General features: G+C 44.5%; 1 protein-coding gene across 2 annotated transcripts in view; it reads right to left on the bottom strand.

The window, feature by feature from the left end:
• Positions 1–24,558, bottom strand: part of GPC6 (glypican 6) — a 3,616,389-nt gene that overhangs the window by 462,266 nt on the left and 3,129,565 nt on the right. The gene's annotated exons all lie outside the window — the stretch shown is intronic.

The following is a 24,558-nucleotide window of genomic DNA, read 5'->3' on the forward strand; positions in this document are numbered from 1 at the left end:
TACTGGCAGTTGAAGGCAGCAGAGGAAACACTTTAGTTTTCTCTCGTACAGCGAGGAAACCTAGACTTGAGTAGTTCAAGGTCTGTGTATGATACTGTCTCGAAACCACAAGATCATATGATTTGCGGTCTCAGAACCACAAGATCGCATGATTTGCACCTAGGGGCTATGTATACATTGAATAGTGTAAGGCTCAGGGAGGGACCCTGCAGAACTCCTTTATTTATTAGCAATGTACACAATTTAAAGGAGTCGAAGATGATGGTTTGAGTTAGATTGTTAAAATAATGCCTGAGCCAGTGTAGCGCACTGCTGTATATCCCTGGTTCATGCAGTCTGAGGATTAGGATTGAATGAGACACAGTATCAAAAGCTGCAGATAGATCTAGTAATACCAACATGACTGTTGTGCCTGCCTCTGGCGACAGTCTGATAGTATTGGTCACTACCACTAGTGAAGTCTCCCTGCTGTGCATTGCTCTGATACCTGATTGTGAAGGATCCAGGAACTTGTGGTTCTCCACAAAGGCAGCCAGCTGTCTACTTATGTGGCTTTCAAGCGATCTTCCTAGCAAGATAAGCAGGGAAATAGGATGGTAGTTGGAGAGAATTCCTGGGTTATCTGCCGGTTTCTTTAAAATAGAAGACACTTGGGTGGACTTCCATACTGCTAGAAGTTTGGCAGATGCTAACAAAAAGTTAGAAAGAGCCATTGCTGATGATGCAATGGATTCAGCTAGACAGGAAGTAATTCTGGGGGGACATAAGTCCACAGGAGAGCCAGATTGTGCACGCACCAGCATCTCCTTAACCTGTTCCAGAGAGCATGGCTGTAACTTTTCCAGGGCATTTGCGAAATTCGGTGAAGGTAGACTAAAGACAGCTACATCATCTGGCTGATCATGGTCAGCAGAAAGTTGAAGTAGTTGGTGTTTATCATGTCTTCGAAAAAGCGTAGGAGTCGCACAATGTTTGTGAGACCAGAATGGTGTGATTACAAGCTTGAGGCTTTACAAATGTATTGAGGGCTTTAAAGAGTTCTTTTTGTAGAGTTTTCTGCATGGGGTTTATGTGTTAGGTGTAGCTTAAGGACTGTTTTATTCTTTTTTTATGATAGCAGCTAAACGACAGCCTTTAGGCGTCTTTGTCCAGAGGAGATTTGGCAGCACGCCACCTGCCTTCCAAGTGTTTGCGTGGTTGAGTTTTCAACTTAAAAGTATTTAGCCACTTTTGTTGCCGACCCTTTAGGGTGCATGGGGAGAGTGCATGAAGATCCTTATTGTACTACATTGTTTATTTTAATTGACAGAGTTGTACTGATTCCTCAATTTATATCTAGTTGTGCTGTTCAATGGGGCTCTAGATTTCAGCCTTAGATCCTCATGTGGTCCTTGACATTATGTTTATATCCCTTATGAATAATGCATTTGTTTCTAGAACCTATGCCAATCTAGTAGTCAAGAACAATTGAAGGGAGTGTGATACTTCCTTCTGATAAATTGAGATGGGCTCCAGATTCAATGTTTACCTTGTCCATCAGGCACCATTCTTTCACTGATTTCTAAAAAAAAATATGATTTTGGATAGTGGTTGGAGAAGTGAGAATATTTCATTAATCCAACAATATATCCACTGGACTCTGTCCCTCTTTTACATATTTTTAACAACTCATAGAGAATGCACAAGCAAAAGCAAAACTTCTTAGAGAAACCCCACAAGAATTCAAAGAAGTGTAAAGTGAGCCAGATTAAGCAGCATGAGGAGATATTGAGGGCCACAAAAGAATCAACAGCTGCTGATCGTCAACAGAAGCCAACTCAGTGCGGCCTCATGAGTACGTCCACTGTATGCTTGAAGGTGGATATTTTGCAATGAGGAGGGTCTGAAAAAATATGATCATACCGAATCACATGCCCCTTTCAAGAACAATTACATTATGAACTGGTTACTAGCTCATTCCGGTGATAAGTCACAGTTGTTCTTCAGTAGGGGGTTGGAGAACAGACACAAATATTTTGACTCAGGGAGACTCAGGCCAATAACTGGGCATTGAAAGAGCTGAAACTATCAAAGAGGTAAGAACAGAAGAAAGAGTCTCCTCTATGCACTAGCGGTCCAGTATTTGAAAAACAAAGCAGAACCCATTATTGAGAAGTTGCATTTAGCTGCTTTGAAAGACTGCACAGAACATCTAACCCCTTCAGAGGCTTATTGCCCTTGAAAAAGATCAGAGAGACTTAGAGGTGAAAAGGACAAAGCCACGGCAAGTTCAGGTTATGGAAAGGCACATGATTAAAAGTTTTGTTTGCTAAAACTCTGACCCTCTGCAACCTAGCTTTATCCTTGGCCATTTAATTTCAACATAACTAATGCCAACAAGAGGTGTGGATAATTAAAGGACCTAAAGGTAAAAGACTTTAGACAGATTTTCCTGAGCTTAATTTGTAAAAAAATGAGAAAAAAACGAACACATGTGTAGAGGCCCACACTGTTTTCAGGACCTACCTGCTGGTGCTGCCAAAGAAAGGATTGCCCGATATCAAGGCTGCTGAGTCTTGATTCCATCTCATGTTCCTTTTTTTCACCAACTTCCACTTCGTGTCTCTCTCTTCCTCCCTTTCTCTCTCCCTCGCTCTCATTTTTTTTCATGTGCTTACTGTTGTAAACCATAGGGAGCTGGAGACAAAGGCAGCTGCCGTTGATCTTCAAGAAACAGCTTCTAATGGGCCAAGCCCCTGAGAAAATGCCACATGGAATAAATGCCCAAATCTAGCCCTCTTCTCACTCTGCAACCTTTCTCTCTCTTATGCTAGGTTAAAGTATAATTAAAAAATGTATGTTCTAATCACCCAGAATGAGTATCCATTCCCACCAGCAACTCCTGATAGAAATAGGACAGTAAAGTTGGCTAGTGGTAGTAGAACTTTACCAGATGGTTCAGTGGGTAAAAATGTTGATTGGAAAATGTTCAGGGTTTAGAGTGGGCATCATGGAGTGGGCAGGCCGAGCATAAAGCATATTTTGAACACACTATGGGCCAGATTTACAAGGCCCTAGCGCCTCCTTGAGCCGTACTAGCTTCATTTTTTTACGATATTGTGGCTCAAGTATTTTCAAAGAGGCGCAATGTGTGCATTGCACCACTTTGAGACCCCTTGCACCACATTATGCCTGCATCAGGTGTAATGTATGCAAGGGGGATGTTCCAGCATCAGAAGGCCCACAAAAATGGCGCAGTGAAATCTACAAGATTTGACTGCACCATTATTGGTGTTATTAACGCCTGTTCAAAGCAGGCGTTAAATTGACGCACCCACTTTAGTCAATGGGCCTCCTTGCACTCTGCTGCACTAACGTCAACATTTTTGCAACTAGTGCAGCAAAGCACCACAATAGAATGAAAAATGTTGACGCTATTAGCCTAATGTGCACTATGGTGCACCGCATTCTAAATACAGCGCACCCATGGTGTCGTTTGGAGTGGCAGGGGTGACTCATGAAAACTGACACATCAGCACTGATGCACCAGTTTCTTGTAAATATGCTCCTACATGTTCATCCTTGTGAGTTAGTACATTTATGTTTATGGTGAAGGTGTAGAGAAGTAAATAAAGATAATCTAAGTTTGCAAATAAATGTACTTGATAGACTTTAAAGAGGTCCTTGGGAAACAGCGTGGTACTTGGGAAATATGGGCAAGTGAAAGGGATACTTTGGAAATGTCTAGACACTGTGAAAACAACTTTCACTTGCCTCTGGGATTCCTTTGGTATGGAAACAGAAGCTTCTGCATCATGAACTTCTGAGTTCTATTACCACATTTTGATGCAGATGTCCTCATGCTTTCTGAACATTCTCTCATTTATTAATGCTCACATTCCCTGTTCTGACAATATCCATCGGCCCACTTCAAACCTAAGCATAAATATTGCTTCCCGACTACTGTGTGGCATGAATATTGTGTTAAAAATATAGTCACTACAAGAATATTGTGTAACAGACTATCGAAGGTAAGTATACCTTTAGTTTGTGTATAATATGGCTTTTAAGAATATTGCTGTATTTATGTTGTTCATTTTAATATATTTGTAATACATATTATGATTTATTATGTATTAGTAGGAATATTGTTTGTAGGAGTCAGTTTTATTAGTATAACTGTTTTACTTTTTCCAAAATATAGTTTATAATTGTAAATGTGTAATTTATATTTTTAGTATAATTAGTAATTTGTAATGTAGAAGCAGGTTGTTGGGGCTTTAGGGGAATAAAGTTGGAAGGTAATTACATTACAATATAATTTATGGATTTGTAATGATAATTAACTGTAAATTAAATATTTAACTGATTATTAATTATTTAAACTGTTTAACTGCTTAATTGTTATTCTATTTATCCATGTTTATTTTTTTAATGTTAATGTGTGTTTTATTTTTATCATGTAATTAGATTTTTTATTTCAGTACTGGGTTTTTCATGGGAATACGGTGAAACGGCTTGAATTTAATTAACTTTGTTGTTATTTGAATATTCAATTGATAATGTATTGTGTTTTTTATTGATTACTATGTAATGTTTTGTTAGATATGAAATACTTATTAAAAACCTGATCTGCTGAGTGCTCCAAAGATCACCCTTCATCCCCACCCTGTCAAACGTCTACATGATGCCACTCACCAACATCATCCGATCCTAAGGTATTGCCATCATCTCCTACGCCGACGACACCTAACTCATACTATCCCTGACGGATAAGACAATTATCACCGGAATCAACTTCACCAAGTGAAAGCCTTTGGTAGCAGACTGGATGCAAAACAACTGCCTGAAGTTAAATTCAGACACATTAGAAGTGCTGGTCTTCAGGATCAAGATACCCCTCCCCTCCCCATGGGACTCCAGGTAGTGGCCATTTGAGCTAGGACCAACACCGACTGACTACTAAAGAAACCTAGGGATCATCCTCAATGACAAACTCAACATGAAGCACAAGTCAACACAGTGAGCTCCTCCTGCTTCCACATCCTCTGCATGCTACAAAAGATCTTCAAGTGGCTGCCACAGAACACCAGAAGCACTGTTCCACAATCACTCACTCATCACTGGCAGTCTAGACTGTGGCAATGAACTCTATGCGTGATCTCAAAACAATTCCTACACAGACTTCAGGCCAATGAATGCTGCCGCAAGACTCATACTCGACCTCCTATGCCACACATACATCACACCTTAACTCAAGGAGCTACACTGGCTCCCCATACACAAGAAATTCCAATTCAAAATACTCACACAGGCATACAGGGCCTTACAGAACATTGGACCAGCATACCTCAACAGCAGCACAGATTTTTACCAACCCACCAGATACTTACTCTCTGAATCACTCTTACTCGCACACATCTATGCATCCACAATACTAGAGCAGGAGGTCACTCATTCTCCTGCATTGCACCCTAAGCCTGGAAAGGCCTCCCGCAACACATCAGAGCCTCCTCTTAACGTCTTGACTTCTACAAGAAGCTGAAGACCTGATCATTTGAATGGTAACAAAGGGACCACACTCTGTCACACTTGTTCTAGAGGGTGGATACCCTCACGGGTGATTAGCGCACTATACAGCTCCACTTAACAAAATCTAACTTATTCATCATAAGTTATTTAGTGACAATATTTTAAACATATATTTACTTATAATATTTTAATTGTATTTGTTTTACTTAAGAACTGTTTTCATTTTATTGTTATTATACTTATTATTTAAATTATTTCTTGGTGCCTGTAATTTGTTTGGGAAGTTAATTTTGTCATTTTTAATTTAAATTTACTTTAAAAAAAATCATATATCTTGCTTTGTTTAATTTGTTTTGATAATTTAATGTTGTTAGATGTTGAAATGTTTTTTAACAAATATATATGGACCTGATACACAAATGTAGCTTACACTTTTGAGTAAGATTACACTTTTGAGTAAGTTTACTACTTTCTGGTATTCATGAACTGCACTTTTGTATTAACTCACATGTTTGTAGTAATTTACACGTTTGTAGTAAGTCCAGCTTTACACATGGCCAACAACTGGTACTGCAATACCCTCACACAGAAAACATCAGAAGTAGGGACTCATTTCCTACAAATGTGCAAGTCACATCAAAAGTGTAAGTTACAACAAGACTGCAGTTTGTAAATAACGAAAAGTAGTAAACTTACTCAAAAGTGGATGTTACTACAAAAGAGCAGTTTGTGAATAGCACTATTAGAAATCCAGTCTCTAGTTGGCAGAAGTTTGTACTCTGTCCAAGTAGGGACCACAATACTAGTCAGGGCAAAGATACACACTAAGGGGCAGAATTAAGAGCCCCTAGCGCCATTCCAACGCCATATTAGTGTCATTTGTTATGCTAATTAGGCGTTAGAAGTCCAAAGAACGCCACTCCATATTTGCAAAGTGGCACAATGCATGCATTGCACCATTTTGTAACCGTTTGCGCAACATTATGTCTGCGCCAGACAAAATGTATGCAAAGGGGGCGTGCCATCGTTAGGGGGGGGCAGAAAATGGCTCAAGGAAATCTAAGAGATGTCCTTGTGCCATTTTTTCAGCACTTGTAATGCCTTCTCTGAGCAGGCATTAAAAGGAAAAGGAGGCCTCCATTGGTTACAATGGGCCTCTGGGTGCTTTGTAGGAATAGTGTCAGATTTTTTTACACTCACCCTGCAATGCACCAGACTAGCCTAAAAAAATCTGATGCCAGTGCTCTAACTACCAACATGGTGGGCTGTATTTTAAATACGGTGCACACATGGTGGTGCTAAAGGGTGCATGGAAGTGGCGCTGCACTGTGTGCAGTGCCACTTTTCCTAAATATTCCCCAAAAAGTTTACTTGTGCTCAAGTATTTGTGGACACACACAATTACACAGTGAAAACGCCACAAAAGCAACAGTTTAGAAAAATAGACAACATTTATCTGAGTCAAACAAGAAAAAAGCACCAAAAATCCAACGTACACCAGCCAAGTTATGAATATTGCAAGATGAAAACACAATGCAGTGCTTAGAAGACAATAGCACCCACTGAGCCTATTTGGTCGTGGACTGGAGCAAATCCAAAAGTTTAGTCCGACCGCGATGGATCGTGGGCTGATACAGGTGGGGCCCGACTGGAAACCCAAAGCAGCCCTGACAAATATGTCAGGGTTTCGGGGGAGTGTAAAGCACTACTGCTTTTGTTACTGTGGAATGAGTTTGTAGCACTGCTGCAAAATCAGCCCCCAGTAACAAAACCAGCCCCCACCCTACCAATCTCCTGGGGAAAAGCCCGGACCCCGCTACAGCCAGTCTGGCCCTGGGTACAGGAGTCATGTAGACCCACTGACAGTACCTTAGTTGCGTCAAGGCTTGGTGACCATGCATTGATCCAAGGAGGGGACGAGTCACTCTTACATGCGATGCATCGTTTCCTGATCGGGCAATGTCATTGATTCATCGATGAGTACTTGTTGTGATGCGTCAGTGCTGCATTGGCCAAGCCCGGGCTGTGTGGTAAGTTGTGGTCATTGCATTGCATAGTTGACGAACGGTGTCCGCAGCTTCAGTGCAGGCAGCAGCAGAAGTGGTATTTATGCAGCAGGATGCATCAGTTCCAAGTGATGAGCCAATTTAGTTGCTTCAATTCTTGTATTGCAGCACCACCTCCAAGAGCCTAGGCCTGGATTTGGCACCACTTGGCAGAGCAGGACCCACAGCAGAGGAGTCCAAGTGCTGGCAGGAAGATGCAGGTGAAGTCTTTGATTTCCCTGAGACTTCAGAAACAGGAGACAAGCTCAGTCAGGCCTTTAGAGAAACTTTAGATTGCAGGATGTAGAGAGTTAGACCAGTTCTCCCACTCCCATGCAAGAAATAGCAGGAAGCAGGACAAAATAGCAGAGCAAACAGCAAAGTGGCAGTCCCTCCTGACAGCCCTGTGGCCATTCTTCCTGGTAGAATGTCCTCAGTCCAGAAGTATTCTGAGTCTATGGTGTCAGAGGCCCAGAGCGTATACCCAAATGTGCCATTGAAGTGGGGGAGACCTCAGAGAGTGGTTTTGAGGTGCCCCATTCCCTTTCAGCCCAGTCCTGTCTGCCAAGAGATTTCTGCGGGTTAGCAGTCCTTTGTGTGGGGTCAGGCCACTACCCTTTGAAGCGTGAGAGCCCCTCCAACCTTCCTTCCCAGGAAGACCCATCTGTATGCAGCTGGAATGCAGGGGCAGTTAAGTGTCCTGTATTTATGGCTGTCTGAATGGAATGCACAAAGGTAGCTGTCACCTAAACTTACACAGACCAGACGTGGATTGGAGGCAGGCTAAGGCACAGGATGGTTAAAGTAAGAAAATGCCAATTTTTTTAAAGAGGCATTTTCAGACCTGCAACTTAAAAAACACACAAGATGTGTTTTTAAATTGCGAGTCCAGCGACATCAAACTCCATTTTAATTTATTTTCCCAATTGGAAATAACACTTAAAAGATTTTTAAGGCAATCTCCTTACTAGTCTATGGGAGAGATAATCCTTGCAATAGTGAAAAATTAATTTAAGAGTTTTTCACTACAGGGACATGTTAAACCTAAAAGTACATGTCCAACTTTTTTAATACACTGCACCTTACCCTAGGGGCTCACCAGGGCCTTTCTTAGGGGTTCCTTACATGTAATAAAAAGGAAGGTTTGGGCCAGGCAAGTGGGTACACTTGCAAGGTTGAAATAGCAGTTTAAACTGCCCACAAATGCTCTGCAAAGCCAGGTCTGATGCATGTTTGAAAGGCTACCTTGGTGGGTGGCACAACCAGTGCAATAGGTCCACTTGTTGTATTTGACTTACAGAACCTGGGCACACATAGTGCTCTTTACTAAAAACCTACAAGTAAATCAAATATAAAATAAAATATAAAAAAACACTTTCCCTTGTGTTACTTAGACTGGAGCAGGAATAGCACTTTCCCTAATTTTCTTAGACTGGAGAGGAGAAAGTAAATGTAACTCCTCTGAAGTCCAACACCTTCTCTACTGTTGGTTAGACTGCAGTAGGAATAGTAAATCTAACCCAGTAGAAGTCTAACACTTTCACTACTGTTGCAGTGACTGGAGTGGGATTAGTAAATTTAACCCCTCTAACATCCACCACCTTCCCTAATGTTGCCTAGACTGGGGTGGAGATAATAATTTAAGTATACTTTCACTGATTTAATTTATATTGGAGTGACATTAACAACTCTAATGTGTGCAAGGTGTAGCCTTTTCTTATTTTTTTTTAAATTGGACATATGTTATTTTTTTTTCATAATGTTTAATTGTAATGGTTTTATTTTTTCAATATTTCATTTTTGTTTGTAAATGTGTGCATTATTTTTAAAAATGTGTTTTCTATTTGATTTTTTAAATGTTTACTTACTGTTTTTACGTGTTAATATATATCTACATGGCTATTTTATTAGTATATTTGCTTCAGAGTGAATAGTAAATCTATTTTGTATGCTCATTTAAATATATAAATACATCAAGGTAACATTTTTGTTTCCCATATACATTTGCTCATTTCAATTTTATATTACTGATAATATTTTAAATCAAATGCATTTAATATTGTTCATCATTTTCATATTCTTAAACTAGGCACATATACTTCATATAACTTAATAAAACGTTTTATATTAAAATGTTTTTTCACTAATTTAAATTTTTAAATAAATTAGCTATAAATCAATAATTATTTGAAACACAATACTGTTACTTTTTTGGTCGATATTCTGTGCCACAATATTTTTGACATCATGTTTGAACTTTTCATTGGAAGTATATAAATACAATATTTTTGTGAACAATATTTTTGACATAATATTCATGTCAATCGATATTGTTGTTCTCAACAATCTGTCATACAACCATGCTACCAACATTATAGCACTACCACCCTAAAACCACACATTGCTGACATCCTCTTTGTTGCCCCCTGACTGAATCAAAATAGCTACACCAATAGCTACACCAATAGGGACTCTATGGCACAGGTTTTTGAACGAGCCCCTTAAAAATTGATCCAGCCGATAAGTAACCTAATCAGTTTGGTTTATCTACTGCACCATCACAGACATCACAGATATGTCTGACAAATCTAACTATGAACATGACGGCACAATGCAAGCAGTCTTGGGACACATCAACTACAGTTGAATCCGGAGTTCTAAGTGTTCTAATTTAGCAGTACTACCCATCTTCAGGATGTATCACAGACTGCTAACATACATGTCTTTGCCTAGTCACAACATTCTATCTACTCACTGCTAACGCGCCTGGTCCTTAGTAAGTAAAATTACAAGGGGACACGTATAGGTCGATGAATCTTTTAAATCGCATGGAGTATCCTAGTTATGCAGTGACCATTGTATCAATAACTAACATCAATAATCAGGAAAACACTCTATGAAAACATAACATTAAACCATACTAATCAAGAATAACCACTACTCAGTAAAGGGTTAACAAGTTTTATTTCCCTATTCCTTACAATTCTAAATCATCTGTTAGTTCAAACTTTATTCAAATCAACTCTTTATTAATTCATTCGTTAAAAGACATTACTTTTTAAAGAAAACATATGCGACAATGCAATACCATAAGCTATGAATACCAGCCTTAATAATGTAATTCAACAATTAAGTTTGTCAGTCATTTGTCACTGTCAACGTCACCCCTAACAGCCTACCTAACCAAGATTAGCATTAGCATGGAGGTCTTCATGCTAAAACAATTTAGAGAAAAAATGTATTTGGAAAAATCTACGTAAGTAAGAAGCTCTATGAACAGCGCAGTTGGTACCTAGAAGAAAAGGCATAAAAATCATCAGTCACATTTTCATAGCTACCTATCCAGGATGGATCAGCAACAAGTCAGTCTTCGTCTTCAGGTCATCAATCAGTCAACTACAGATCAGGCTCACAGAGTAGGAACCCAATATCAGCACCTCGGACAGCATCTCCTGAGGTCATCAATTTTCTCCCCGCATTTCTGATTCCTCGCCCCTTGTCATGACTTTTTATTAGGGCCTCCCAGTCCATCCCCCTAATTGCTAATTGGTCAGTCAGTCAGCAGATTTGACTTTAACCTATAGTTTTTGTTTACCGAATCTACTAATTTTCATAAATTCCAAATCACAAGAAACTGATTGGTGCTTCATGCGATGCCCTCATCATCCGGCCCTTCAGGTATCAAATTGTTACATATGGCTCTCCAGTCAGTGTCTCTATTGTTCAAGTCCTGGTAAAGTATATTTAGCCTGCTCTACACATAATTGTATCAAATTATTCTTCATCATCTCCTGTCCGCTGGTACATTGCAGAAAATTCTAGCTAAGTAACTTGAACTTCGAACGGGTCAAGGCTGCAGTCCACGATTTCTAGTCCTTTGCAAGGCGTCCGGTTTCTCCCTGTTAGAGTGTGCGAGGGCCAGTGGAACTAGGCCTTTAGTTCAGCTAACTTAACAATACAAAACAGAGGTTATGCGTCTCATTGTGACATATTACTACATTTTTCTCTTATATTTTCATGATTTTTCACATTTTCAGTCGTTTTAGTACACATGGTGACCATACTGAGGAAGGAATTTCTTTTGAGATCAGATCTTTCAAGTACAACATCAAACAGGCAATAGGAGTTGGGGAAAATAATTGATGCATTGAAAGAGTTGGGAGACACGGCCCAATTGAAATTTCCAGTGGGCACATTTTTCAAACATGCACATTATTTTTCTACGATTAATTTCTCTATGCATTTTCACATTAATAACAACATATAAATCATTACTAATTTTCTTAATTGGCATATTTGCTTCAACATCACAAAACCCACCAGGGTCATGCACATTCACATTATAAATTATGGTTAATCACTCTACCAATGCATGTACATCTTAAACACCTCATGCATCTCATTCAATTTCATATTTGATACCACTGGTACACAGGACATAGCACATAAACCATTGTGCCAGAGGAGCAATTGCAGGACTTAATCTTTGGCTCCAACCAATGAAATGGGGACTGTTAGACCTGTCAGCTCTTGGCGTGGTTCCTCCTGTCTTTTTGCTTCTGACCTCCTGGTTTTGACTGCTGATCAGTGCTTGAGTGCAAGTACTCTCTGTCTAAATTGTATTTGCGATTAGTTTCTCCTTGAGTGACATATTTGAATTATTAGTATACCAGTCGTATAGTGCACCATGTGTACCCAGGGCCTGTACATCAAATGCTTCTAGTGGGCCTGCAGCATCGATTGTGCCACCCACATGTCTAACCCTGCAGGCATATATCAGGCCTGCCACTGCAGTGTCTGTGTGGACAGTTTCAAACTGCCATTTCGACCCAAACCTTTTCTTTTCCTGCATGTAAGTCACCCCTACGGTAGGCTTAATGCTTCTGCATGGGCAGGGTCCAGTGTATTTAAAAGGTAGGGCATGTACTGGTGTTTTTTACATGTCCTGATAGTGAAGCACTGCTAAATTCGTTTTTCTCTATTGCAAGGCCTATCACTCCCATAGAGTAACTTGGTTAATGCCTTGAAATATCTTTTGAGTGTAATTTTCCATCAAGAGCAGACAGAGAAATGGAGCTGGGGTCTCTGAGCTCACAATTTAAAAATACATCTTCTGGTGAAGTTGGCTTTTGAATTGTAGGTTTGAAAATGTCACTTTTAAAAAGTGGGTATTTTCTTGCTTAACCATTTTGTGCCTCTGCCTGCCTGATGAACACAGATCTGGATCAGGATGACCTACGGGCTGTTTGTGCATTTACTCTAGACAGTCACACAAAGGGAGATGAAGTGTTTCCTGCATATCCTGATAGCCCATCGCCAAGCTGATGGGTAATCCTGAGCTAGAGTGGTGAGAGGAGCTGGCACCTGCACCTGAATAGGGCTGTGCCTGTCCTCACACAAAGCAGTCTCCAAACCCCTGGAGTGTGTTTGAGGGCAGGGAAAGGTAGGGTTTTGAGAACTACAAAGACTTCTGTTTGAAGTTTGCTTACCTCAAAGACAGAAATGGGTATAAGTACTGGACCTCTGACCCCACATTGTTAGAACAATTCTGGATTGAGGACATTCCGTCAGGAAGAAGAGCTGGATGCTGTAGGAGGGACCACCACTCTGCCTGCTGCTTTGTTGTTGTGATGGCCTGCTGCTTGCTGCTTCTGTCCTGTGAGTGAAAGGACTGGGCTTTGCTTTCTACATCCAGCTTTCCAACGTTCTCCAGGGGCTTGAACTGAGCATGCCTCCTGTTAAGAAGGGACATCAAAGACTTCACCTGTCAGCTTCTGGGCTCTTTTGCTGAGAGTCCTGAGTTGCCAAGTGGTGTGAAATCCTGTTCCTGGGCCTTTGGAAGTGAGCTCTGGTGTGACCAAGAAGAAACTAAGTACATTGACTCTAGAGCGACTTCAGACCCGAAGCCGCTGTCCGAGTCAGCATTGCTGCCTGTACCAGACTCATGGTCCCTGTTGAGTTGCAACGACTGTGACCTGCAACACAGGCCCGATACCTCGCAGCACCTCCAAAGTACCCCCACAACATGAGTCCTGAGTGCTGTGTTACTGACTTTGGTAACACCTGACTCCCACTCTGCTGCAGCACCTGTGGCCTTGTGGTGTGATCATGACACCGCAAGTCGATGCCTCGCATCTTGACCTGTTGGATTCATCAACGCCGCCAGGTCATAAGGAACCAACTCCTCATCACCTCCCCTGCAACTGTAAGGAACCGATGCCTCGCCTCCCCTGCCTAGCAGTAAGGAACCGAAACGTCTCCTCCCCGGTAGCAGTAAGGAACCGGCTCCAGGGATGCCTCATCTCCCTGACTCCTTTCAATGGCTTTGTTTCCTCATCTTTTCCAAGGTACTGTACCTGTGGTCCATGCGACTTTGTGACTGGCCAGCTCTCCCTGGCGAGTGATGTCGGACTGTTGGGAACGACTCCATCTGGATGCCGTGATAGCCCCAGTTGGAGCTATTGTGTTTCTAAGCTCTTTACTATGATTTAGGGCCTCATTACAAGGCTGACTGTCTTGAGACTGCCAGCCTCGCAGTGGCGGATGGACTGCCTCACTTCAGGAAGTCTGACCCCTACATTATGACCCTGGCAGTCCCGCCATCTCCGTCAGGAAAATGGTTCCAGACGGACTGATGGTGGTTGGAGTCTTGCTCAGCCTTGGCAGAAGGCAGCCCAAGTCCTTTGACAAATGGCTGGTGCAGTATTGAAATTTAGGTGCAAAGCCAGCACCAGAAGCTTCAGCATCATTCTGCAAATAAATAAGCAGAGGGCAGGGGTGGCTGCTTTCTACGGGACAGAACTCTAGGGGTTTGCAAATGTGCGATCAATCCAGGTGGCTGAGCACAACTTTCTTAGAGCCCTGCTAAGGTTGGTGCCGGGTCCCCCACTTATGGCACTTAATAGAGAGCAAAATTTCACTTTGATCTCTGAAACCGCAGCACTACGACCAATTCTTTATTGGACCAGACTGATAAGAAACCCAAAGGCTGCTGTTTATTTAGAAACCCTAGAAGATGCTACCCACAAAAAGGAGTGCAGGGGGAAAACATGGTCAGCTCATGTCCAGAATGTTTTAAATGACTTACAGATAGGAGCCCTATGGGTTGCTCCCAGCAATGTCAGACAAAACACTCAAGACCAAATTGAAAAGTGGTACCGGGTGCATATGATGATGAAGAAGCACTGGGAGCTTAGGCCAGGGTCTATTGCAAACAATTAAAATAGTAACGCCTACGGTCCCATTTGTACAGATTATTTGGATTTGCTATATCCTGAGTTAAGAAGAACTGTGTATTTAAAGTTCAGGTTGGGCATCCTGCTGACTAGGGATCACCTAACGTGCACCCACAGGCTTGGAGGAGGAGTGACCGTTGTGATTGTAACTTTGGTGGGATAGATAACATAACCCATCTCCTCCTGTTTTGTAATAAATATGATTCCCCCTGACACCGCATGCTGATTCCTCTTTTTAAATGTCATGCCATTAGAAATGTTAAATCAGCAGTGGCACTGTGTATGAGGTCAGATGTTCTACAAGCGGTCAACGCTGTAACATCATTCCAATGGGTGGAGTGGCCCTATCTGAGAGAACATTCCCCCCGTGTTGGATATTGATTCAGCTTGTTAACTTAAGAGGCCCCGTACACTTTGTACCACGACTGAATTACATACTATGCATGGCTCTCTAGGGAGAAGGTCTACCTCCCACAGTGGGACAATTCACACACCTTAAACGTCGTACACTTTGTACCACGACTGAATTACATACTATGCATGGCCCTCTAGGGAGAAGGTCTACCTCCCACAGTGGGACAATTCACACACCTTGAACGTCGTACAGTTTGTACCACGACTGAATTATAAACTATGCATGGCCCTCTACGGAGAAGGCCTCCTTCCCACAGTGGGACAATTCACACACCTTGAACGTCGTACACTTTGTACCACGACTGAATTACATACTATGCATGGCCCTCTACGGAGAAGGCCTCCCTCCCACAGTGGGACAATTCACACACCTTAAACGTCCTACTTCTGTTGTCCTCTTGGTGGGAATGATACATTGCTCTTAATGGTGGACTGGCTTATACCATCCATGTATTTTCTTTCTGCACTTGCACTTTCACAGCCCTTGTGATTTTATAATTGTTTGTTGATTATGATCGTGTTTGAAAATGAATCATGTTTAGTATGTTGTATTTTTTCTCTTTTTAACAAATTGCATTTAATTTATTGTATCCTTTTTAATGGTGTTTTAATGATTGTGTGGCTGGTAGCTGAAAGAATAAACTCGACCTGATTATGTGCAAAAGCCACTAAAGCAGAGAAATAAAAGCAGTACACCTTTGTGTGTGTGAGTTCTTTAATGGTGTGGATGAACCTTTCACAGCTAAAATTCCACCCTTCGGATGACGGGTTATTTTTAACATTTAAATGCTCTGAATATTAGCCAGTTCTTTCTAACAGGCATCTGCTTTTTTCTATGACTAAGTTCTGAACCTTTAAAATTTAAAAAGATTTTTTTTTTATCCTTTTCCAGATGCCTCGATTAAAGCACCCAATGCATTATCTACAATAACATCACAGGTATAATTACATTTATATCACATCTAGACTAAAATAGAAGCTATATTCGTCATCCACATGCATTCTTTTCATACGTTTATTAATGGCATATCTCCATAATCAACATTTATTGTTGGCCTGCTAATTGTAGCACGAACAGGCGGCAGTACCTAATGATCAGTGTGACAATCATATTTATCTGAATATTACTTTAGTCACGAAAGGCGGTATCTCTTCTCTCTATTTCTTTGTTAATTATGGCTTCTTGTAAATGATGCGCCGTTCAATGTGGAATCTTTAGTCATCTAATTATATGCCAATGCTCACCAATGGCACATGTAATAAGCAGTATGTATTGCGATGCAGTGACCTATTGATGTTAGTAAAGACAGCCCGAGGCTAAAGAACATTCATTTACATGTTGATGGGTACCTAATATGCGCTCTCATGGTAAACATGGAACTCTATAGTGAAAGGCACTGATATTTATTTCTCACAGGATGAAGACCTTTGGTGGCCAATGCAGTGGCACTGATATTGCTAAACTCAAATCTGGGAAGTGAGAGAAGGGGAAACTGGACCACAGGCCATGTCCTGCTTCGCACCTCTTCCCAAGAACTCCTTGCTGGCACAGACCCAACAAGAGTGTGGTAGCAATACACTGAGTTCTAAATATCGGCCTCCAGATATATTGACACACCAGTAGTGACTTGCACATTGTCGCCAAGGTAAATAGAGGGTGAGTTCAGATAGTAACACTTATCTTCCCTCCTTGCTTCCCCAGGAGTGATTAAGTCGGCAATATAACGTCGGTATGCTTGAACTTGTTTATGTGCAGGTTGATACTTTTTTAGTTGATATCTTGGCACACATGCTACCAGGTTTCTTTTTTCCTCTAATTCCGGAAATAATTTAGCACATATCTGCTCAAGAACTTCTCATCCTTTAGTGACATGGCACACTACACTTTCTTTGATGCTTACTGGATCATCACCCTGCTACCACTAAGTAGGAGCCTTGTGTTTTACCCTTGATAATATCCCTCCCTTCACTTCCTAAAGCAAGTGCTTTGGCCGGTAATGCTTTGTTGCTTTAGATCTAGATTTTGCCAATATGTGTTTACATGTAAGTAAAAACACATAGCACGTCTTCTCAGCAGCTTCATTTTGATTATAAAAAGAGGAGTTCAACTATCAGTTATTGTTAGACCTGACATGCTTTAGGGTGGTCACCCCTAACTTTTTGCCTGCCTCCCTCCACTTTTTGGACTCTGTTTTTGCTGGCTCTTAGACTCTGCGCACTTTACCACTGCTAACCAGTGCTAAAGTGCATATGCTCTCTCCCTTTAAACATGGTAACTTTGGATCATACCCAATTGGTCTATTTAATATACTTATAAGTCCCTAGTAATGTGCACTGTATGTGCCTAGGGCCTGTAGATTAAATGCTACTAGTGGGCCTGCAGCACTGGTTGTGCCACCGCCAAGTAGCCCCTTTACCTTGTCCCAGGCCTGCCATTGCAAGGCCTGTGTGTGCAGTTTCACTGCCACTTCGACTTGGCATTTAAAAGTACTTGCCAAGCCTCAAGCTCCCCTTTTTCTACACATAAGTCACCTCTAATGTGTGCCCTAGGTAACCCCTAGAGCAGGGTGCTGTGTGGGTAAAAGGCAGGCCATGTACCTGTGTAGTCCTGGTAGTGTAAAACTCCTAAATTCGTTTTTACACTACTGTGAGGCCTGCTCCCTTCATAGGCTAACATTGGGGCTGCCCTCACACATTGTTGAAGTGGCAGCTGCTGATCTGAAGGGAGTAGGAAGGTCATATTTAGTATGGCCAGAATGGTAATACAAAATCCTGCTGACTGGTGAAGTTGGATTTAATATTACTATTTTAGAAATGCCACTTTTAGAAAGTGAGCATTTCTCTGCACTTAAATCTTTCTGTGCCTTACAATGCACGTCTGGCTAGGTTTAGTTGACAGCTCCTTGTGCATTCACTCAGACACACCCCAAACACAGGATACTCAGCCTGACTTGCATACATCTGCATTTTGAATGGGTCTTCCTGGGCTGGGAGGGTGGAGGGCCTGCTCTGACACAAAGGACTGCCACACCCCCTTCTGGGACCCTGGCAGACAGGATTGAACTGAAAGGGGACCTGGTGCACTTCTAAGCCACTCTTTGAAGTCTCCCCCACTTCAAAGGCACATTTGGGTATTAAACAGGGCCTCTGCCCTACCACCTCAGACACTTGCTGGAGAAGAAACCTGAACCAGAACCTGCATCCTGCCAAGAAGAACTGCCTGGATGCTCAAAGGACTCCCCTGTCTGCTTTCTACAAAGGACTGCTGCCTTGCTGTTGGCCTGCTGCATTGCTGAACTCTTGTCTGGCTGCCAAAGTGCTCTCCAAGGGTTTGGATAGAGCTTGCCTCCTGTTCCCTGAAGTCTCAGGACCAAAAAGACATCTTTTTCATTTGGACTCCTCGTGCGCCAAAAAATTTGACGCACAGATAGCTCAGTGGGGAGAAAATCGCTGCACGCCGACACTGCCCGACGCGATGCCTACGGGGCGTCCGGAACTTCGATGCACGGCCTCGCATGGACAACGCCGCCCGGCTTCCAGAGAGGAAATCGACGCGACGCCTGCCCTGAGAAAGAAAATTCCACGCACAGCCTCCCGGAACGATGCGCAGCCGGATAACAAGCCGAGGAATCCACGCACAGACCCTGGGACATCTGGTAATCCCGCGAACCATAGAAGGAGTCGGCCCGCGTGCCGGAAAACGACGCACGTCTTCCCCGAGTGAAAAATAACGACGCAAGTCCGTGTGTGAAGGGGCAAAACCGATGCACACACCATTTTTCTTCCTGCAGAACGACGCACGTCTCCCCGCGTGAAAAATAACAACGCAAGTCCGTGTGTGAAGGGGCGAAACCGACGCACACACCATTTTTCCACGCATCTCCTCCTCTGTGGCCCTCTGCGGAGATTTTCCACTACAAACCAGGTACTTTGTGCTTGAAAGAGACTTTGGTGGTCATTCTGACCCTGGCGGTCTTTGACCGCCAGGGCGGAGGACCGCGGGAGCACCGCCGACAGGCCGGCGGTGCTCCAATGGGGATTCCGACCGCGGCGGTAAAGCCGCGGTCGGACCGGCACCACTGGCGGGGTCCCGCCAGTGTACCGCGGCCCCATTGAATCCTCCGCGGCGGCGCAGCTTGCTGCACCGCCGCGGGGATTCCGACCCCCCCTACCGCCATCCAGATCCCGGCGGTCGGACCGCCGAGATCCGGATGGCGGTAGGGGGGGTCGCGGGGCCCCTGGGGGCCCCTGCAGTGCCCATGCCACTGGCATGGGCATTGCAGGGGCCCCCGTAAGAGGGCCCCTACATGTATTTCACTGTCTGCTGCGCAGACAGTGAAATACGCGACGGGTGCAACTGCACCCGTCGCACAGCTTCCACTCCGCCGGCTCGATTCCGAGCCGGCTTCATCGTGGAAGCCTCTTTCCCGCTGGGCTGGCTGGCGGTCTGAAGGAGACCGCCCGCCAGCCCAGCGGGAAAGTCAGAATTACCGCCGCGGTCTTTCGACCGCGGAACGGTAACCTGACGGCGGGACTTTGGCGGGCGGCCTCCGCCGCCCGCCAAGGTCAGAATGAGGGCCTTTGTTTGCTTTTTAAAGACTTAAGACACTTTATATCACTTTTCAGTGATATTCCTACAAATTCTTATTGCATCTTTTATTGTGTTGATCTACAAATATCCAGATAAATATTCTATATTTTTCTAAACACTGTGTGGTGTATTTTTGTGGTGCTATATGTGTTATTGTTTGATTTATTGCACAAATACTTTACACGTAGCCTTCTAAGTTAAGCCTGACTGCTCGTGCCAAGCTACCAGAGGGTGGGCACAGGATAATTTGGATTGTGTTTGACTTACCCTGACTAGAGTGAGGGTTCTTGCTTGGACAGAGGGCAACCTGACTGCCAGCCAAAAACCCAATTTCTATCATTGGTGATCAGCGGTGAGGATAGGACTTGTATTTGTGCAGTGACATACATTAGCTAAGTATTTCACTACCTACCCACAGTTGAAGGTCAACTTGATTTTTATCTCTTTTTTGCAAATTTGTTTTTCCTGACAATTTTCAAAAACTAAATCCTCACTCAACATGTCTCTGGCTGGGTCTCAAGTGGGATATTTGGACCTAGCCCTGTTGGAGACATATACTGTCAAACAGCTAAAAGGGTTCTGCAGGGTGCTGAGAGTACCCAGCCAAGGGGCCTCCAAAAAGGAGGACCTTCAAGTGGCGCTGAAGGCCTGGGCAGAAACCCATTTAGAGGAGGATGAGGAGGAAGAGGAGCCAGAAAATGGCCTCTCAGAGGATTTATTGCCATCAGTGGGTAATGTTACCTTTGCAATTATGCCCCCTTCCAGACCAGGGGGCAGTGACTCTGAGCAAAGCCTGACCGCAGAGGAAAGGCGAGAGGAAAGGGAGTTCCATTTGCAAATGGCAAAACTGAAAATTGAGGCCCAACAGGAGGAAAGGAAGTCTGAAAGAGCAGCCAAACAGGTGGAAGCTGAAAGAGCTGAAGCTGCAGCTGAGAGAGCTTTGGCTGAAAATAAACTATTGTTGGCTCATGAACTGAGTCTCAAGGAGCTGGAGATCAAGGCGAGACAGTCTGAATCCAGCAATAATGGTGGCAGCACACATACAGGACCTGCTGGAGAAAAGAAGGTTCGTATACCCAAAAATGTGGTGCCCAGTTTTGTGGTGGGAGATGACATAGATAAATGGTTAGCTGCTTATGAAGTTGCACTAAGGGCTCATGAGGTTCCTGAAGGGCAATGGGGTACTGCTATGTGGGGTTATGTGCCGCCATTGGGGAGGGACACACTTCTCACATTGGCTCAACCTGATCAAAACACATACCCACTTCAGAAAGCCACTTTACTTGCCAAGTTTGGGCTGACCCCTGAGGGATCCCGTCAGAGGTTCAGGGACAGCACCAAACAATCCACACAAACATGGGTAGATTTCTTTGACTTTTCCAGTAAGGCACTGAATGGATGGGTGCGGGGCAACAAAGTAGATGATTATAAAGGGTTACATGACTTGATTCTGAGAGAGCATATGCTCAAAACTACTTTTACAGAGTTGCACCAGCACTTGGTAGATAGTAAGCTGACTAATCCCAGGAAGCTTGCTGAGGAGGCGGACCTCTGGGTTAGCACCAGTGTCCAAAAAGGTACCTGGGGGGGACACCCACAAAGGTGGTCAGGGTTCCCAACAGAAGAAAGAGGGGAGAGATAAACTGACAGATAAGGAACTCTCAAAAGGCCCCCAAAAGAATTCCCAGGGAGGGGGTGGCAATCATTCCTTTTCCAGATTTGGGAAAAAGCCAGGGATGTATGATAAATCAGAGAAATCCAACCCAAATGCATGGAGTGCTATCAGTATGGTCACTATAAAGGCGACCCCCAGTGCTCAAAGAGGGCACTGTCCACTACCGGACAGACACCTGGGTTGACTAGTGTAGCGCTCGGGGGGGAGATGGACCCAGATAGCTTTGGCGAGCAGGTAGAGATTTCCCTAGTGTCCCTGGGAGAAAGAGAAATGGTGCCCAAAACCCACATGCCCCGAAATACTTCCAAGTACAGTCAGTGGGTCACCATTGATGGGCAAAAGGTGGAGGCTCTGCGTGACACAGGAGCCAGTATGACTACTACTCTTGTCAGCTGGTGTCAACAGAGCAGATAGTCCCTAATATATTCCACCAGGTCATAGTCACTGACAATCGTGAGAGTCACCTACTGGTGGCTCTGGTTCCCTTTGAGTGGGGGGGGGTCTCTGGTACTCTGAAAGTAGCTGTGAGTCCTGCCATGCCTGTAGATTGTCTGTTAGGCAATGATCTTGAGCATACTGCTTGGAAAGAAGTAGAGCTCAGATCTCACCTGGAGATGTTAGGGTTACCTGAGTGGGTCTGCATGACCACACGGTCCATGGCTGCCCGGGAAGGGAGTCAAGTGCGTCTGGAGCCTGGAAAGATGGCCCAGACAGCTGCAAAGAGGAAGGGCAAGAGGCGCGGGAAACCCACCTCAAATGTTCCCACGGTGGTGGACGAGGCCCCTGAGGAGGAGGAGGCCCCTGAGCCAAATGGGGAGGACATAGCTGACCTGGGTAACCTACCTGAACTTGCTGGCTGGCAAGTAGAGGGGGAGCAACCAGGGCAGCATTCTGCAAGGCGCAGAAGGAATGCCCCGCCCTTGAGGGTCTGAGGCAACAGGCCACAGCCCAAGCAGCAGGTGACGCCTCTAGCGCTCACTATATTTACTGGGAGAATTATCTCCTTTACAGTGAGCGTAAGGTTCCAGGTCCTGGGGCGCCCCATGTGCTGGTGGTCCCCTAGTGTTACCGGAACTTCCTACTGGGCCTGGCTCACGACATCCCCCTGGCAGGACACCTGGGCCAAGACAAGACCTTTAACAGGCTTGACACACACTTCTATTGGCCCAGAATGAGGACAGCCTCAGATAACTTCTGCAGAGCTTGCCCCACCTGCTAGGCCAGTGGGAAGACAGGGAAACGGCTTAAAGCTCCCCTGCTCCCACTCCCAGTCGTTGGCACCCCCTTTGAAAGGGTGGACATCGACATTGTTGGTCCCTTGGACCCCAACACTGCCTTGGGCAACAGGTTTATCCTGGTTTTGGTGGACCATGCCACCCGCTATCGAGAGGCAATCCCTCTGAGAAAAGTGACTGCACCGGTGGTGACCAGAGCCCTGTTGGGAATATTTACCCGTGTGGGATTCCCTAAGGAGGTCGTGTCCGACAGGGGCACAAACTTCATGTCTGCATACATGAAGTCCATGTGGGATGAGTGTGGGCAGACCTACCGGTTTACCACCCCTTATCATCCTCAATCCAATGGGCTTGTTGAGAGATTCAACCAGACCCTGAAAGGCATGATTGGTGGCCTGACTGATGCCATGAGGCGTAAGTGGGACGTCCTCTTACCCTGCCTGTTGTTTGCTTACAGAGAGGTGCCCCAGAAAGGGGTGGGGTTCAGCCTCTTTGAGCTTCTCTATGGTCACCCTGTCAGGGGGCCCCTAAGCATTGTTAAGGAGGGCTGGGAGAAAGCTCCCAAGTCACCTCCCCAGGATGTGGTAAGCTACATGCTGGCCCTCTGCAACCAAACCCAACACTTCTGGAAGCAGGCCCAGAGTAACCTTGAGGCCAGTCAAGAGGTGAGGAAGGAGTGGTATGACCAGAAGGCCACCCTAGTTGAGTTCTCACCTGGAGACAAAGTTTGGGTGATGGAGCCAGTAGAGCCCAGGGCTCTCCAGGACCGCTGGACTGGCCCCTTTGAGATCAAGGAGCGTAAAGGGGAAGCCACTTACCTAGTGGACCTCCAGACCCCTAGGCACCCCCTAAGGGTCCTCCATCACAACCGGCTCAAACCTCACTTTGAGAGGTCTGAGGTCAGTATGCACCTGGTCACAGATGAGGGCATGGAAGAGGAGAGTGAACCTCTCCCTGACCTCCTCGCTGTCAAAGAAGGGGATGGGTCAGTGGGGGGTGTCATTCTCTCTGACTCCCTGACTCTAACCCAGAGAGGGGACTGCTATGAGCTGTTAGAGCAGTTCTCCCCCCTGTTCTCCCTTACTCCTGGACTAACCCACCTCTGTGTTCATGACATTGACACAGGTGACAGTCCCCCTGTGAAGAACAAAATTTACAGGTTGTCAGATAAGGTGAAGGCCAGCATCAAGGAGTAGGTCTCCAAGATGTTGACTTTAGGGGTTATTGAGAAATCCAGTAGTCCCTGGGCCAGCCCTGTGGTATTGGTTCCTAAGACTACTGCCCCAGGTGCGAAGCCAGAACTCCGGTTCTGTGTGGACTACCGGGGTCTCAACTCAGTCACCTGGACTGATGCTCATCCCATCGACCGAGCTGATGAGCTCGTTGACAGGCTAGGCGCTGCCAAGTTTCTGAGTACGTTCGATCTTACTTCAGGGTACTGGCAGATCGGCCTGACTGAAGGGGCTAAAGAAAGATCAGCATTTTCCACCCCTGATGGCCATTACCAATTCCGGGTGATGCCATTTGGGCTGAAAAACGCCCCTGCTACCTTCCAACGGTTGGTTAACGGGGTCCAAGCTGGTAAAGATGCCTTCTGTGCAGCTTACCTGGACGACATAGCTGTCTACAGTTCAAGCTGGGAGGAACACCTGCTCCACCTCAAGGAGGTGCTTCAGGCTCTGCAACAGGCAGGCCTGACTATCAAGGCTAGTAAGTGCCAGATTGAGCAGGGTTCCGTGGTGTACTTGGGACACCTAGTAGGTGGTGGCAAGGTGCAGCCACTCCAGGCCAAGATTGAGACTATCAAGGCCTGGCAACCACCTAGAACACAGACCGAGGTGAGAGCCTTTTT

The sequence above is a fragment of the Pleurodeles waltl genome, chromosome 8, assembly GCF_031143425.1.
Source record: "Pleurodeles waltl isolate 20211129_DDA chromosome 8, aPleWal1.hap1.20221129, whole genome shotgun sequence".
Classification (NCBI taxonomy): domain Eukaryota; kingdom Metazoa; phylum Chordata; class Amphibia; order Caudata; family Salamandridae; genus Pleurodeles; species Pleurodeles waltl.